This window comes from Somniosus microcephalus, chromosome 16 (genome assembly GCF_052327205.1).
Source record: "Somniosus microcephalus isolate GS21.2 chromosome 16, FLI_Smic_1.0, whole genome shotgun sequence".
In the NCBI taxonomy this organism is placed as follows: Eukaryota; Metazoa; Chordata; class Chondrichthyes; order Squaliformes; family Somniosidae; genus Somniosus; species Somniosus microcephalus.
In genome coordinates, this window is record NC_141002.1 from 45,268,670 (window position 1) to 45,284,033 (window position 15,364).

Sequence of the window (15,364 nt, forward strand, 5' to 3'; positions counted from 1 at the left end):
GGGAGGAGGAGGAGACAAAAAGAATCGGAAACACAATTTGAGCACAGATGAAAACTATTCTTCTCATCATGCCTGTACCAGTGCTAGCTCTACATTTGAGCTATCTACTCTAGTGCCATTTTTCTGCTTTAGTTTACTTCAAATGTCACTCTTCCCTCAAATTCCCTCTTAAATTTACAATTGACACAGCTTCAGTAGCGGAGTATCTTAAAGCATTCCATATTATAATGGTGAAAAAATTCCTGTTAGCTCCCCCATATGCTTTTAGCATTAATTCTAAATTTAGACCCTTCTGATGCCAATTCATGGACCAGTGAAAATAATTCATTATTATTTACCATCTCATAATTTTGAACACCTTTACTACATCCCTCGTTACCTTTTCTGCTCCAATATAGTCTTAATTTTTGAAGTCTAAAAGAAATGAAAAAGGGGAACAAATCAAACAAAATGCCATAAAAAGAAAGAATAAAGGATGCTTTTGAAAAAAAAACAACTGGAAATAGGCAGATTGTTTGGCAGGAATTTTGTGGGGGGTCAGCGGTGGTGGGTCGGTTGGGAAAGTGTTTTTATTTCACAGAAGGTCGGTACCCCACTGTGAGCCTGCCGCCACGTGCCTTTCCCAATGTCAGGTCTGTCAGCGCTAAGCAGACCCGACACACAGCGGCGGGGGACCCAATTCAGGCAATTACTGGCTTGTTTAGAGCCACTTAAGAATGATTTTCAGCTTACCTTTTGCATTTGACAGCTAGCCCATGGGGTCCACGCTGGTCATGGACCATATCTGTCAAGCTGAGGCGGGAGTTCAGTGGCCATTGAATCAGCTGTTGAGTTGACAGCTTCAAATGTAAAGTAAAAGCTCCCACCTTACAGCGATATTTTCCCTCAGCCACAAGCTGTTCTTCACTGCATTTCCACAACAGATTCACCATGCTGTAAGTGTTTATACAAGTCTCCATCCAGTCTGACCTCATTACCTCTCCCACCATTGACAGATCGCTTCTGTCATCTCAACTTTACCTGACATCTATTCCATCAGCATGGGTGCCCTTTATAATCTCTCAACTTGGTGCTCAGAATCCCACCACGATCAGCCCTAGCACCAGCGGCACCAGGCACACCAACAGTACCAACCTTCTCCGCAATCAACTGATGCTGCACAGGACAGAGGGCATCAGCACCCAAGCACATTACTGCCCGGGAGGCCAGGGATGGCTTCACCATGGCCAGATTTACTTCACTTGACAATGTACACCCTGGCTGCCACATGATGCACCAGGTTGGCACCATCCCACATCAACACCATAAAGCATCCCTATAATGCCAAAGCCATTCCTTTCACACGCATACCTTTGCGGTGGGTACCATTATGTCTCACTATTCACTGCAACTCACTAAGCCACTTCCAAAGGTGCACAGAAATCTGTCCAAGAATGCAAAGAACAGAAACTTTGTATAAACATTGCATAAAACACCCAAGTGCCTATCCTTGTATGTTGTTAGTTGGTATGATTGCATTAGGATGAGGGTGAGTGTGAGGGGTGGCTAGTGAGATGGGGATGTGATAATATAGATAGAGAGGGATGGGTGGAGGTCCAAGGTAAGTTGGTGTGAGTAAGGATATGCAGGAGTAGGGTAGGGAAGGCAGAGTGATGGAGATGTGATGAGAGGCACAGCAGGATGAGGTTGAATGTGGCTTTGTACTAATGTTTTGTTATCTACTGAGATCATTGAAATGTTTGCGGCACTGCACTCAGATCCTCCTGACCACATCCGTGCTTGTGCTCTCCTCTGCAGTGTGCAACCAGGCTGGGTTGATCTCCTGGGGAGGTCTCTTCCACCCATGGGAAGGGAAGAGGACCTCCCTGTGTGCTGTGACTCCCTCCATATGCTTATGGAGGGAGTCATGGGAGAGCCTGGGTGCAGCCCTGTGCCTTTATGCAGTCATTGTCAGTGTTTGTAGCACTTCAATGCTGTAGAACATTGACAGCACAAACGTCAAAATAAATTTGGTCATGGTCCCTTTAAGGAAACTGGCTGATGATGCATCATCAAATGACATCAGCAGACCCGCTTCCTCTAATTGGCCAGGAAACGCGTTGGGTGGACTTAACAAGCCCAATAAACGGAAATACATTTCACAGAACGGGATGGAGCCAGCAGCGGGTTCGGGACCCGCCATCGACGTCGCCTGCCACGGACCCGCCGAGGTCAGCAAAATCGCGGCCTTTGAGTGTGGATGCACCCCAGAAAAGGCTCAGATGTTTAGTTGCATCACTGGATGTTTCTCTGTCAGCGCAGTCTGGTTCCTTGTTGTACTGTATCCAATTAGTGAGAAGTGATTCATTCAAAAGCCCAAACTTGAGCTGCTGTCCCATTACTACTTAGTGAACATGAAATAAAAATGGACACAGATTGTTTTCATTGTGTGTAATCAGTACCCTATGGCTGTGTGGGAGCACTCCACCTCACAAACGTATTTTTATATATTCCTGTCACAGATCCCAAAATTCAATAACCTGGAGCAATTTCACATTCTGTTTTGCAAATGTGCAGACAGAAATTGCAAATTTACCCTCCTCTTCCATCCCGTTGTCTTCTTGCTCACTTCTGGCTGAACTGATTCTACCTGTTTACATTCCTGGTGCTTTAGGCTAGGGAGTTGTTCCTGCACTGCTATTGTGGATTTAAGCTATTCAACAGAACAGGAACAGCCTCAGACTGAAGCCCCTGGAATCCCAATAGATAGAACAATCAAGTTCAGCCAGAAGTGAGCAGTAGCCAATGGGGGAGAAGAGCTGATCTACAGAGCAGCATCATGGAAGGGAGCAGTGGGACAGAGCAGTGGCCTCCTATTTTCCCCCATACCGTTTACCTCAGACATATACCTTGCAAACGTGTGCCCCTCATACTTTGACTACTGGCCCTGCACAGGTAATCTTTGCTAGTTGACCAGTTTTTGATCCTAAAGTGTGTATATCACTAATGCTGCATGCTTTTACCTTCTGTCACTCCTGGGCTAGAAAGATTAGAGATACTGAGATTATTTCTGCTGAAGTAGGCAAGACTAACTGGTCTTTAAAATCATGAAGTGTTTTGATCGGGTGAATAGGAAAAGACTATTTCCTATGGTTGGGGAGTCAGTGATGGTTGCTCTTTGATGATGGGAAACTGATCGTTTACCTTTTAAAGTGCTACTAACACATATCTGCGAAATGAAAATTATAAATTTTTGTCTGCCATAGATACCCTCTCGAGTTGAGTAGCATCAGACGCTCCCGTAAGCAACTAAGGGGTAAAAATTGGGTAGCGCCCCGCTACCTTCGCTGGGGTGCTAATTTTAGCGCCTGAAAAAGTTAGCGCCCATGCGGCCGATTCTCCCAGGTAGCGCCCCGAGAGGGAGGTTGGGCGCTACTGGAAGTGCCCCATGTCCCTCTTGGGGTGCTATGAGCCAATATCGCGCCACTATGTGCTGCAGTACTGCAGGCCTTCCTCCCCTCATTAAAGGGGAGGGGCCTGGTGCAGCCCATTTTTATTGCTGGGCCACCAGGGATCGTGAGTGCCGGCAAACGAGCCCAGCACTCAAAAGAAGTGCCGGGCTCACGGAGAGCAGCCAGCACCCCGCGGGAGGCTTCACGGGGGCCAGGGACAGCAACGGGGCAGGTGCTGGCAGGCGGCCAGCAACAAAACTGGCCGCCCGCCACCTCCCCTTTAACTAGCGCCGCCCCGGCCGCAGGTAGGCACCCCTGACCCCGGCGGACATAGCGTCCAGCGGTAAGTCGGGGGGCGCCACCCAATATTACAGCCTGAACTTCGTATTCATGTCTCACATGTGTGCATTTCTTCAATCTCTCCAAAAGCAGACCAAGCAAACATTTGGTGAGATGAGACCAGAGATGAATCATTCAGCTGCTTTATTTCACAATAAGGTGAACATACAGATTATGATTCGACATGGTTAGTTCAATCAAATAACTTATCTCTGTGTAAAAATACAACTAAAGAACACATCATGCTCACTTTTTAACTATCATCCAGCATTTCTGACCATTTTGCCCAACAAATGCCTTTGCAGCTTTCTCTTTAACAAACCTGATTGTCCTCACAGCCTTTCTGTTTCAAAAAGCATGTACTCCCCCCCCCCCCCGCCTCCCCCCACATCCCAGTTTCTCTCTTTTTGGTCCCGATATTAACTCTGAGGTGCGTCAGGAGCAAGGGCCGGGTCCGATATCATGTGGGAAACCTGGAGGTAAGTTCAGCGTGTCTGTCAGTGGCATTTTAAAGCAGCCAGCTCATTATCATTTTACTTCTGGGTTTGCCGTCAATTGCACGGCAGCCAGAGTGATGAGGACCCGCATGATGCAATCTCAACTCCAGTATTTAAAGGACCAATCCAAAGATGGAACTTGGAGGAGTTGGAGAACAAGAGAAGACAAGGTGTGACAATGGATTCTGGATGCTCAAAGGCTGCGCCCTGCTTCAATGACGCCTCCCTTGATATACTGCTGGGGGCTGGGAGGAGCCAGAGAGGGATACTCTTCCCCAGCAATGGGAGGAAGAAACCTGCTGCTGCCACAAAGAAGGTGTAGCTCACCAGCAGAAGGAGCATTGTACCACGTTCCTGGAGTCAGTACAAGATGCACTTTAATGAGCTAACATGGTCAGGAAAGGTGAGTACAGTTCCACATTCACCTACATCCTGCTGTGCGCATACCCCACCCCCTCACCCCGCCTTGTCAAGCCTACTCCATCACATCACTCCCCACACCCACTTACCTTGCAACCACACCCATCCTCTTTCTATGCACTTCCTCACATCCCCATCTATCCATCCACCACTCCCACTCACTCTCATCCTGATGCAATTTCATGTCTCTCCCTGATAGTCACCCTCACCAAATGCACTGCATCCATTGGGTGAACACATATCATTACAGTTACTCATAGGTCTGTTCTTTCCCCCATTGCAGGAGAAAAGAGCACATAACACGAAGGAGAGGGAAAGAACCAGAGGTGGTTCTCCACAGACTTCCCAGCTAACAACTGCAGAAGAGGAAGCGCTGTAGATCAGTGGCATTTCAGACTCCTTGGCCATCGGAGATGCGGAGATGGGGTTCTCCCAGCTATCTGATGACACAATTAAATATCAACGATCCACATGTCATACAACACTTAGTCATATTGACTTGATTTCAACAGCGAGTGAAATATGATCACCTTCATAATGATAAGTTACAACACATTTAACTTGCTGGTACTAATTCATATCTTTTCCCTCCGCCAGGGCCTTCACGCGTGCAGTGGGAATCCATGGACCTCGCGGACGATGAATCCTCAGAGGAGCTGATTCATTCTGAGGGTGCACCATCACAGGACTCATGCTTACCATGCACCAGCTCAGATACTCACACTTTGGTGGGACCAGGTAGACAGATAGTTGGGTTTTCACCTGATGACTTGCACTTTACAAGTGAGCAAGAATAAATGATGGTGGCAGGGACAGCTGTGGAGAGTCTGCATCGGAGGGCACAGCCCTCTCCAAGCATTGCTCAGCTGGACACAGATGCTGTACCCCGAGGGCTGTCGAGGAAAAGGATAATCATTGAGGAGGAGCAGAGAATGTGCGATGTACTGACAGGCTTTCCAAGCACACTGACCATGATTGCAGAGAGAATGGTTGAGTCTGCATCATGCATGAGTGGATTGACGTCGCAGGGCATTGCGATAATGTCTTCTTGCATGGATAGAGTGGCCAGCTCCATGGAACATCAAATGCAGCAATCAAATGAGTCCATGTATGCCTTGGTCATGGCCTTACACGCTTTGGATGCTAACATGTCTGCCGCCTTCAATAGACGAAAGATATCTTAGCCTTAGTGATCTGCACCAAAGTGCTCTCCAGCAGAGTGGTAGCAGTGAAGCGTGGCTGGCCCATGAGAGGGGTGATGGTGAAATGGGACATGGAAGTGGGAACTCCACTCAAAGCGCTTCCACTTCTCATCTGTTGCACCCCCCTCAGTCAGTACCCGACATACTGGCTCATGTCCTGATGGCCAAGTATGCCCCTGCACAGGTGCAGGTGGAGCAGTATTTGGTGGGGTCCTCATGGGCTCCAAAACCCAGAGGTAGTCGGCTAAGAGCTTCTCAGCAACCAGAATAAGGATGTGAGCAGCCTGCCTCTATCTCTGCTGAAGCCACGGGGTTACACCACGTAGGAGCAGTAGGAAAAGGAAGAGTAAAGCTTTGTAGTTGCACAAGGAAAGGGTCTGCACATGGGTGTATGAGAAAATCTTATGTTGTGAAGTTTCTGTTCTTTAGTAGAATCACATAAATTTTATTAGTTTGCACCACTTTCTCGCCTTGCCCATTCTTGGTTGCTGGGTGGCAAGTCACCTTTTAACTTGCTTGATGATGATTGGGAAGACATGAATTTACGGGGACCAATGGGGGGATGTGCAAAGGGTGGTTGGTTGTTTGCAGAACTGCTTTGTGTCAGTGGCGTGGGGGTGGGGGGTCGCAGGAAGCGTGACCGTCGCATGTGGTTCTGACATCGGTCAACTGGTGCAGCCTAAGTGAACCCTGCATTAATAAGGGCATCTTGGCATCCCGGGCAGCAATGGGAGCAGCTGCTGCTGCATTGCCCTCCTCCTTATCTTCCTCCTCTTCCACTTCTTCAGAATCGTCCCCAATGTGCGCTCTGCGCCTTGTTCCTCCTGCAGATCCAAAGCTCGCTGCTGCACAATGTTGTGCAGAGTGCAACACATCACGACCATTCTGTACACCCTGGCTGGTGTGTACAAAAGGGCACCTCCAGATCTGTCTAGGTACCTGAAGCGCATCTTCAGCATGCCGATAGCTTGTTCAATCACACTTCTGGTGGTCATATGACATTCATTGTAGCACTATTGCAAATCATTGGTCGGGTTTCTGACTGGTGTCATCAGCCAAGTTTGAAATGGGTATCACTTGTCTCCTAGCAGCCACCCCTTAAGTGTGCTTGCAGGTCCAAAGTCGTCAGGTAGATTGGACTGCCGCATGATGAAAGCCTCATGGCAGCTCACCGGGAATCTTGCACACACCTGCAGAAATATATTTTTGTGGTTGCACACCAGCTGCACATTGGTGGAGTGGAAGCCCTTGCAGTTCACGAATATTCCTGGTTGGTCTGGAGGTGCGCAGATGTTGATGATGCCCAAACCTGTGGGAAACCAGCCAGAGACACAAACCTGAGCGCCCACTCATTCTGACTAGTGGCATCACAGGCAAAGTTCACATAATTGCTGGCCCTGACAAACAACGCATCAGCCACCTGTCTTATGCATTTGAGGGCCATCAACTGGGAGACCTTGGATATGTCTCTGGCAGAGCCCTAAAAGGATCCCAGGCAGAAAAGTTCAGTAGTCACTTTGACAGCCACTGGTAATGCATGGCCACCAGGTCTACAGGGAGCAGGTCTTCTTCTAGGAGGTGGCAGATGTCTGCTACCACCTGACACGACAACCTGAGCCTCCTGAAACACTGCTGTTCTGACATGTCAATGAAACTCAGCTTGTACACCCGGTGTCACAAGTAGTGCCTCCTGCAAGCTGCACATCTCTCTGCTGCTTCCTTCTTTGCTGCTCCCCTCTCTGCTGTCCAGCTGCAGGTCTCTGAAGAACAGGCTGCTGCTGCTGCTGGTCATATTGCTCCTCGTCTGAGGTCCAATTTAAGACAAAACCCATCCTGATATGATTCAGAAAACCTCCGAAGTGTAGAAAGTGAACTCTCAGCAAAAGTACTGTGAACAAACCCTTTCCCACTAGTAGGTAAGAAAGCAGCTGTAAGTACTGAATATTTATTGCAGTATTTCCATGAATTTTAACCAGCCTCCTCAGTTACCGTTGTGTTCTCGCCTTGCTTTCAATGGCAATTTCCAGGAAGCCCTGGAAACCCATGGATACGGCGTTAAATTTAAAACTGTGTTGATATATCGCTCCAATTGAGCGATTACCATAGGCAATGTTAATAGGCAACTCGCCTCTCCCGAGCGTGTTGCGTGCAACCAGCCTAACTCATTCACGTTAAATGCGGAAGTCGGCAGGTTGGAGCCAGCTTTCTGATGTGTTCAAATTTTTGCCGGTTTTAACCCCTCACCTGCACCCAAACCCCCATGCTTCTACAGGTTAACAATCCCCCCTTTATCTTTCTTCAGAGAGACAGGGATCATGGGACTTTCCAACACAATAGGCTGGATTTTGTCAGCCCCAAGGAGGCGGGTATGGAGGCGGGACTGCCGATAAAGTTGCAGAATTTGGGGGTGGGTGGCAAACCCGCTCCCAACCCGCCTCCATGCCCTCTTGCCAGGAGCTGGGAAGCCGTCCTGCCCGGGTCCCGTCTCCTCGAGGCGGGAAAGGGATTAAAGCCTATTAACTGCCTGTTAACATGTAGTTAACAGGCAGAAAATAGGATTATCCCCATTTTTCGTTCTGAGGTGCAGGCTTCCCAACCTCGGGGAACCCCGCCAGGGTGTAGGAGACGAGTAGGAGGTCTGCGGGGGTCGGAGGGGTCTGAAAGAGCTATGTAGAGGTGAGTGATGGGTGCAAGTGTGGAGTGCTAAGTATGTAAGGTGAGTGTAAAGTGTTAGAAAATGTTCACTTACCTTTGTTTCTGCCTACAGCCTTCAGCCGCTGTGGAGCTGGAGTCCCGACATCGCCATTGTAGATATCACAGCCTGGCTGTTGGATCCTCCGAACCAACAGCCAGGTGATTTCTACAAAGTTGAAAGGTTTGATGAGGCCTGAACACAAGGACTCATACACAGAATGTCAGTGTTTGACAGCTTCACAGAGCTATCAAACAATGACATTTCTTCTTTCAAAAGTTCTTGACAGATGGCACGTCAGACGTTGATGTGCTCTGTCACTGACTTCCCCCTAATTGGCCTGCTGAGCCCACTGGGCAGGCTTAACAAGGTCAATCAGGGACAAATCCCGCTGGTTGGCCAGAAACTGATGGAGGCGGGATTGAAAGCCGGCAAGCAGCAGTCCCGCCTCCAAAAGCTTCCCATTGAGAAAATCCAGCCCAATGGGTGAGTGGTGTTTTTCAAATTACCTAGCTGTGCTAAAGAATTTGCTTTTTGCTGACCTCTGGGGAGAACAACTTCCATTTAGTATATTGACCACCTTTCATCTAGGTGCCTTTTTTAAACTGTGAGAATACACTTTGCTTAAAGAAACATTAAAAGTGATTCATATTTTCAAAAGCTTTCTGTGAAAAAATGATCAAAAATCTGGAAATGTGACAGATATTTTAAGGGGTATGAGCATTTTAAAAAGTAAACAGCTGGTTTCCGAGGAGTACTGGGGTAAAATCCCACGACAGGGAAGGTTGAAGAAAAGGAGCAAGGAAGAGAGGAAGGAGCAAAGAAGAGGGTAACAGTTCAGGAGGTGAGGGACAGTTACATTCAGGGCAACCCAGTCTTGCAAAGGGCCAACAAACAGCTGTTAGACCCCTTATTTGCATGGGCCCTGGATGCCAATTTTTTTGCCTATACTAATATGGTGGGTGGTGCACTTCTGGCTCGTAATGAGTGTGCGCTTCCTGCCCGCTATATTGAAGGCTTAGACCCAAAAAGAGCGCACAGTGCCATCAAATTTCTAGGCCATAGAACCGTAAAGTTTACAGCAATCCAAGACTAATACCACTGCTCTACTCTTTCCCCATAGCCCTGTATTTTCCTCTAATACAAATATTTATCCGTTTTCCTTTAAAATAGGCAATGTTCTCTGCCTCAACTTTCCATGACAAAACTTTCCATGCTTCAGAAACCCTCTGTGAAGATTCTAACCTTTTTCATCACTCCCTTAGTGACAATTTTAACTTAATGGGGGAAAAATTCACTAGCGACCATTTTGGGTCGTTAACATCGCCTGGGCGCTAAATTTAGTGCCCGGCGAAAAATAGCGGCAACAAATGGTAAATTCAGTTTTAGCGTCCCAAGAAGGAGGTGGAGTACTAATTCAAGTGCTCCACTTCCTTCTTAGAGCACAACCCCAAATATCGGGGTGCTGCATTCTGCAGCGCTACGCACTGGGCCACGTAGTGCTGCTGCATGGAAAGGCACTTCCCCTCATTAAAGGTGAGGGCCCAAGCCCACAACTCTGCGGTGCCCTACCTGGACCACCGGGGAGCGGGGTGCCATGCCAGCAGCCTGGCACACAAGAGGAGTGCCGGGCTGCCAGATTGCGGCATGGACCCTGCGTTCAAAGAGCAACAAGGAAGTCAGCTGAATTTTTTTCTTTCCCCACCCGCCACCTCCCCTTTACTTATTGCCCCACGAGCCTCCTGCCGCTCCGTCCCTGCCCCCTAAATCAGTTGCTGTCATCGCCTGGTGCAGATTCAGGGGGTGCGGGTCTATTTTGCAGGCGGGGTGAAAACGGGGCGCTGTGCACAGTGATGACGTCAACATCGCCTGCGCTGCGGAGCAGGGTGCTACTGGTTACTGCTGCCGCTTCCAGGCAAAAAGTCGTTTGCGTCCCCGGGGGACGCTAACGAGAGGCGCAAGTGCACTGCATTTCTAGACCATGGACCCTTCATCACTGAATTCCCAAACACAGGAAATAATCTTTTCCTATTCACCCCATCAGAACCCTTCATGATTTTGAAGACCTCTTAGCCTTGTCTGCTTCAGCAGAAATAATCCCAGTATCTCTAGTCTCTCTTAAATACAAGAGAGAATTAGATAAGAAGGAGAGGGATGGGGACAGAGATATTGAGAGAGGAAAAGATCAAGAGAACGAAGCAGGGAGAGGGAGAGAGATGGGGGAAGAGAGAGAGAAAAACAGAGAGAGAGAAAAAAACACACATTTGGACAGGGATTGATTCTGTTTTAATTATTGTCATGGATGGACTTGGAGGAGAGATTGGGACGATTGGGCTTGTACTCACTGGAGTTTAGAAGAATGAGAGGGGATCTCATTGAAACTTATAAAATTCTGACAGGACTGGACAGTCTAGATGCAGGAAGGATGTTCCCGATGGTCGGGGAGTCCAGAACCAGGGGTCACAGTCTAAGGATAAGGGGTAGGCCATTTAGGACAGAAATGAGGAGGAATTTCTTCACCCAGAGGGTGGTGAACCTGTGGAATTCTCTACCACAGAAGGCAGTAGAAGCCAATTCATTAAATATATTCAAGAAGGAGTTGGATATATTTCTTAAGGCTAAAGGGATCCAGGGGTATGGGGAGAAAGCAGGGACCGGGTACTGAAATTGGATGATCAGCCATGATCGCATTGAATGGCAGAGCAGGCTCGAGGGGCCGAATGGCCTACTCCTGCTCCTATCTTCTATGTTTCTATGTTGTTGCAAGAGTTGAGCTGCCCTTAGTGGTGCACTTTCAAAATATGAAAATAAAGTAATTTTTCTCCAATGTTTCAAGACTTTACTCCAACAAAATTAGTATTCCTATTCAAGAACACTGCTATAATCTACACTGCGACAAAGCAAATGTTTACTATTTTTAATACCAATCCTACTTGCACTGTACACCATGGACACACTTGGACAAAGCTGGGGGTGGGGAGAGAAGGATCTAAAATGAGGACAATTTATCTCCAGTTGTCACAAAAACAAACAGAAGCATAATAGGATGCTTTGTACTGTAATGTCACAGAACTCGGTCACATTTTCGACCAATCTGATTACAGATGCACCATTGAAAGCGAAAACAGACGTGGAATTTTTTTTAAATAAAAAGATGTCAGTTCCCCTGAGGAACGAATTCTCTACTCCAGTTCTGATAGCTGAGCAGGTATCAGCTATTTTTCCCATTCTGCATGACTTTCATTTCATTCAACGACATGATGAGTGCAAATTAAAAGGCAGAATGTTCTCCCCGCAGGAATTACAAAGCCATTATTCTGCAGGAATCTGCAACATTCCAAAACCCCTCTCCCTCTAGTCTTCCAGAACGACAAAAGAATCCTCTGGGAAGATTCACATTTTGCAAAATTGTCTAAAGGTAAACATTGAAAAAGGCAGATGTACTCAGTAGTCATCCACCTTTTCTTTAGCCAGTCTTCTCATCATTGTGCAACAGAGACACATAGATTTGACATACTGAAACATCAGGACATGAAGACCAAAGGAGGGCTAAACCACGCATTTTCAATAATTAAATGAAAACAAGTGAAAACTGGGTGCAGATCAGGGCCAGCCTGCCCCTATAAAAAACTGCTGCTACTGCTTCCTGCACTGACATTTAAGCGCTTTTGGGATTAAAGTGACAAGCTAGTATTGTCAAAATAGGGCATCATTACACTTCACATTCACTTGTTTTTTCTGTTCTTCCATCCACTGTTTGGCACCAGAGTGCTGCCCTTTTACCAACTTCCTTCAAGACAGATTGCAGGAGAAGGAGTGGTATTGAGGGGAGAGGGGCCCAATTCTTGCTGATTTTTATCAGCTAACTCTGACATGTTTGACTAAGCCTTGAAAACACTGACAATTGCCATGTCTGTTTCCCTCCACGAGTCAGTTTCACCCACAGTATCGAAAGGAGGCAGGAAACAGAAATTACATAGAATTTACAGCACAGAAACCGGCCATTCTGCCCAACTGGTCTATGCCGGTGTTTATGCTCCACATGAGCCTCCTCCCACCCCTCTTCATCTAACCCTATCTACATATTCTATTCCTTTTTCCCTCATGTACTTATCTAGCTTCCCTTTAAAGGCATCTATGCTGTTCGCCTCAACTATTCCATGTGGTAGCAAGTTCCACATTCTAACCACTCTCTGGGTAAAGAAGTTTCTCCTGAATTCTGTATTGGATTTATTAGTGACTATCATATTTATGGGCCCTAGTTTTGGACTCCCCCACAAGTAGAAACATTTTCTCTACATCTTGAGGCACTCACTCATGGGAGAGGAGAGGTGAACCTTGGTCAAAACATTTTCACCTTCACGCAGCCAGTGCAAAAGCAACTGTAAAAGAGGTCCTAGGTTATCTGTCAGATTGGGGTGGTAGAGAGGGTCTGGTCACACAGAAGGAGATAAAGATATAACACAATCAGCATTTTTTTCCCATTATTATTCTGTGCCCATAGGAGTTTCTGATTTGTTGTTTGAAGTATTTCTAGAACCAGAGCAAACATATGGGTTAGTGGGTCACCAGGAGTTGCGGCATCCTAACTACATTTAATATCATTGCAAAGATCTCCTGTGCAAATAGCACTCAAATTACACACAACAAAATAAACTGTGGTAAACTAAACTCATACGATGAAGCCCACGAGTCTGTATTTGTCAGAGCAATAGAATCTGTGTATATAATAAGGACATTATAAATATGAGCAAACCTAGGAACTAACAAAAGCTAACTATTGTCAAGTACAAATTAATTCTCACTTGGAGAAGCATGGGTTAACAAGGGATAGCCTTGTTAAAGGCAAATCATGTCTGACTAACCTGATTGAGTTCTTTGATAAAGTAACAGAGAGGGTTGATGAAGCTAGTGCAGTAGATGTTGTATATATGGACTTTCAAAAGGTATTTGATAAAGTACCGCATAACAGCATGTGGTATTAAAAGGACAGTGGTAACTGGGGTACAAAAATGGCTAAGGGATAGGAGGCAGAGAGTAGTGGTGAATTGTCGTTTTTCTGACTGGAGGGAAGCATGCAGTGGGGTCCCCCAGGTTACAGCAATCTGTACCGTTTTAAGAAGTGATGGACTTAAAAATTATTGAAGAGGGATACAAGAATTGAAGGTGCAAGACTTATCTTTTAGGGGCATTCCCTACCCCCAGTAAATTTTGATTTTTGAGACTTCATTTGGTGCAGTTTACAGCATTTAAAAGTTACTGCAATTCTGTCTTTCAAGTCAAAAGCAATTTATCTTGGAAGAGTTAAAAAATAAAATAAAAGTCATGGTATAGATTCCAATACAACATTAGAGGGTCCAGTTCCTGGACAAACTAAAACAGCTTTCGAAGGCATCCATAAACAGGCCTGCAGTCCACATCCCACATCACAGCAGTGCACTGTTGTAAAATCCTAAATAAGGGAAATACAGTGCAATTTTTTGAATTAATTAAAACTCATCACCACTCCAACCCTATTTCCTATTTTATTTCCAAATCCCACCAATTCTGTAAGTGTGGTGACCACACAGCCAGTTAATGCCCAGCTATGAGATCAAAACTGCTGGCCTCACACAAACACCTGTACGAGGTATTGGAAGGCTTGTCATGGATTTTCACCACTATGGCAGAGAGTATGGAAGAGTCCGCATCCAGCCTCTATGGTGTCATCTTGCATGGCATCACCCCTCTGCAGTCTACTGTGGATAGTGTGGCCACCTCCAGGGATGTAGTAGCCAGGTGCTCACAGTAGGAGCCCATGCTTGCACGCTTTGCAGCTATGGTGGAAGCTGAAACAGCTGCCATGCAGACTCTGGGCTCCACAATGGAGAGATTAGTGGATCGAATGGATCGGGGCTTTGACAGACTCGGCCATCTTCTGCAATTTTCCCTCTGCAGATTATTGGACATGATGACCTCCAGCCCCAAAGGGGTGGCAGTGGCATGATGAGAGCAGTACATGCTGCCTCTTTCAGAATGTCAGCACCTCTGCACATTCCCCCTCATCCCCCTGGCTGGGCCAGACTTCTCTGACAGCTGTTGAGTTGCAGTAGCCTGTGGCCAGGCACTCTTAGGATCAAGCACCCAGAAGTCACCAGCCATGTGCATCTCAAGGGTCCCAACGTGAGGAATAGCAGCCTCCCACCAGCTCTTTTCAGGCCACTAGAGGAGCACCTTGTAGAAATAGCAGATTTAAGAAACCTTCTTTAAAGTGGATCACCTGGGTGATAAATGAATGGAAGGCATTTATTATGTTTGGCATTAAATTAACCACTTTGTTCACATTTGGAACATTGGTCTGCAGTGTAGTTTCATAGCAGCTTCTGACTCTGCATGGTCAGAATGTCATTGATATAGAAGTCGTATGAATGCTTGGAATGTTCTTCAATGCAGGATGAAGGGATTGGGGAAGAATGTAACAAGGACTGGTGTGCAAAGGGTTCTCTGTGCAAGTTCTCAGGGCAGTGTTGTGAGAAGCTCAGCAGATTCATGGAGCTATGAGCTGATCCCTGAATCCTCTGGCTCCAAGGCACTGATGCGGCTCTTTTCCCTCTGCTGGTTCCTGTCCTTTCCCTGGGTCTTTCTCATCTGATAAGGACTGCTGCTGCTGCTCTTCCTCCTCTAAATGTAGGTATCTCCGCAATGCAATTTTGTGCAATATGCAGCAGATAATGACTATACCAGTCCTTGTTACATTCTTCCCCACTCCCTTCATTTTGCATTGAAGAACATTCAAAGCATTCA

General features: G+C 46.7%; 2 protein-coding genes across 15 annotated transcripts in view; one reads left to right on the plus strand and one right to left on the minus strand.

Annotated features, from left to right (window-relative positions):
* The window catches only part of LOC147106116 (voltage-dependent calcium channel subunit alpha-2/delta-4-like), an 888,222-nt gene that overhangs the window by 313,757 nt on the left and 559,101 nt on the right, over positions 1-15,364 (minus strand). The gene's annotated exons all lie outside the window — the stretch shown is intronic.
* The window catches only part of LOC147106117 (leucine-rich repeat and transmembrane domain-containing protein 2-like), a 37,553-nt gene that overhangs the window by 959 nt on the left and 21,230 nt on the right, over positions 1-15,364 (plus strand). The window lies entirely within an intron of this gene.